The sequence below is a fragment of the Arachis ipaensis genome, chromosome B7 (genome assembly GCF_059453495.1).
Source record: "Arachis ipaensis isolate K30076 ecotype BB chromosome B7, ASM5945349v1, whole genome shotgun sequence".
NCBI classification, from domain to species: domain Eukaryota; kingdom Viridiplantae; phylum Streptophyta; class Magnoliopsida; order Fabales; family Fabaceae; genus Arachis; species Arachis ipaensis.
This window is the reverse complement of record NC_142442.1, coordinates 68849903-68852711: the sequence shown is the minus strand read 5'-3', so window position 1 is coordinate 68852711 and position 2809 is coordinate 68849903. Positions and strand designations below refer to the sequence as shown.

General features: G+C 30.9%; 1 non-coding gene across 1 annotated transcript; it reads left to right on the top strand.

Moving 5' to 3' along the window:
- The first annotated feature begins 458 nt into the window (after nucleotides 1-458).
- On the top strand, nucleotides 459-566 carry LOC148552915 (small nucleolar RNA R71). Its single transcript, XR_015893320.1, has one exon. It is a non-coding gene; the product is annotated as a small nucleolar RNA R71 (small nucleolar RNA).
- The last annotated feature ends 2243 nt before the right edge of the window (nucleotides 567-2809 follow it).

The window sequence follows — 2809 nt, the reverse complement described above, 5'->3', positions numbered from 1 at the left end:
TGTTGATCCTTCCATGAGAAATTTGGATGATTTCTCTATGAGGGATTATAGGTGTTTCCATATGGTTCCCCCATGTAATTCACCTCTACTATTGCAAGTTTCTCAGGATCATAAGCTTCTTCTTCTGAAGATGCCTCTTGAATACTGTTGGATGCAGCTTGCAATCCATTCAGACTCTGTGAAATCATATTGACTTGCTGAGTCAATATTTTGTTCTGAGCCAATATGACATTCAGAGTATCAATTTCAAGAACTCCCTTCCTCTGAGGCGTCCCATTACTCACAGGATTCCTTTCAGAAGTGTACATGAACTGGTTATTTGCAACTATGTCAATGAGTTCTTGAGCTTCTGCAGGTGTTTTCTTTAGGTGAATGGATCCACCTGCAGAATGGTCCAATGACATCTTTGATAATTCAGACAAACCATCATAGAATATATCCAGGATGGTCCATTCTGAAAGCATGTCAGAAGGACACTTTTTGGTCAGTTCCTTGTATCTCTCCCAAGCTTCATAGAGAGATTCACCTTTCTTTTATCTGAAGGTCTGAACATCCACTCTAAGCTTGCTAAGCTTTTGAGGAGGAAAGAACTTGGCTAAGAAATCCGTGACCAGCTTATCCCAAGAGTTCAGGCTATCTTTAGGTTGAGAATCCAACCATATTCTAGCTCTGTCTCTTACAGCAAATGGGAAAAGCATAAGCCTGTAGACCTCGGGATCAACCCCATTGGTCTTAACAGTATCACAGATCTGCAAGAATTCAGTTAAGAACTGAAAGGATCTTCTGATGGAAGTCCATGAAACTTGCAATTTTGTTGCATCAGAGAAACTAATTGAGATTTCAGCTCAAAATTGTTTACTCCTATGGCAGGGATTGAGATGCTTCTTCCATGTAAATTGGAATTAGGTGCAATAAAGTCACCAAGCATCTTCCCTCCATTGTTATTATTTTCGGCCATGTTTCCTTCTTTTTCGAAAAATTTCTGTCAGATTTTCTCCAGAGAGTTGTGCTTTAGCTTCCCTTAGCTTTCTCTTTAGAGTTCTTTCAGGTTTGGGATCAGCTTCAACAAGAATGTCCTTATCCTTGTTCCTGCTCATATGAAAAAGAAGAAAACAGAAAAGAAGAGGAATCCTCTATGTCACAGTATAGAGATTCCTTTATGTGAGTAGAAGAAGAAGAGAAATTCGAACACAGAAAGAGAGAAAGGGTTCGAATTTTTAAGAAGAAGAGAAGTGTTAGTAGATAAATAAAATAATTAGAAAGAGATGGGGGGGAGAGAATAATTTTCGAAAATAATTGAGAAGAAAAGAAAAATATTTTTGTTTTTAATTTAAAACTAAAATTAAAATTCGAAAATGAAAAAGAAAAATAAAATTAAATTAAATTTAAAATAATTAATTAATTAAAAAGGAATTTTGAAAAAGAGAAAGTGATTTTCAAAAATTAGAGAGAGAGAATTAGTTAGGTAGTTTTGAAAAAGATATGATTGAAACAAAAAGATAGGATTACAAAAAAAAAGGATTTGAAAATTAATTTTGAAAAGATAAGAAGTTAGAAAAGATTTTGAAATTAATTTTGAAAAATATATGATTGAAACTTAATTTGAAAAAGATTTGAAAAAGAAATTTAAAAGATTTGATTTTGAAAATTAAAATTGATTACTTGACTAACAAGAAACTAAAAAGATATGATTCTAGAGTTTAAAGATTGAATCTCTCTTACTAGGCAAGTAATAAACTTAAAATTTTTTAATCAATCACATTAATTATTAGTAAAGATTTGAAATTATGAAACAAAATGAGAAAAAGATTTTTGAAAATCAATTTGAAATTTTTGAAAATTATGAAAGAAAAATGAAAAAAATTTAATTTTTGAAAAAGATTTGAAAAAGATAAGATTTTTAAATTGAAAATTTGATTTGACTCATAAGAAATAACTAAATTTTAAAAATTTTTGACTAAATCAAATCAAATTTTCGAAAATTATGAGTGAAATAAGGGAAAGATATTTTTTTTTTATTTTTGAAATTTTAATGATGAAAGAGAAAAACATCAAAAAGACTCAATGCATGAAAATTTTGGATCAAAACACATGATGCATGCAAGAACACTATGAATGTCAAGATGAACACCAAGAACACTTTGAATGTCAAGATGAACATCAAGAACTTATTTTTGAAAGATTTTCAAGAAAAAAAAATATGCAAGACACCAAACTTAAAGATTTTTAATTTTTAGACACTAACAAATTGAAAATGCATATGAAAAACAAGAAAAGACACAAAACAAGAAATTTTAAAGATCAAACAAGAAGACTTACCAAGAACAACTTGAAGATCATGAAGAATGCAATGCATGAATTTTCGAAAATGCAAGAAATTTTAAGAACATGCAATTAACACCAAACTTATGACTTGACACTAGATTCAAGCAAGAAACATCAAATTATTTTTGGTTTTATGATTTTATTAATTTTTTGGTTTTTTTCGAAAATTATTTTAGGAAAAATGAAAAAGAAAAAATATTTTTTTTTCGAAAATAAGAAATAAAAGAGCTTAAAAATAAAATAAAATTACCTAATCTGAGCAACAAGATGAACCGTCAGTTGTCCAAACTCGAACAATCCCCGGCAACGGCGCCAAAAACTTGGTGCGTAGAAATCGTGACAGTTCCATTCCTTGGTAACGGCGCTAAAAACTCAATACGCACGTTCATAATCTTAGTTCTTTGTCACAACTTCGCACAACTAACCAGCAAGTGCACTGGGTCGTCCAAGTAATAAACCTTACGTGAGTAAGGGTCAATCCTAC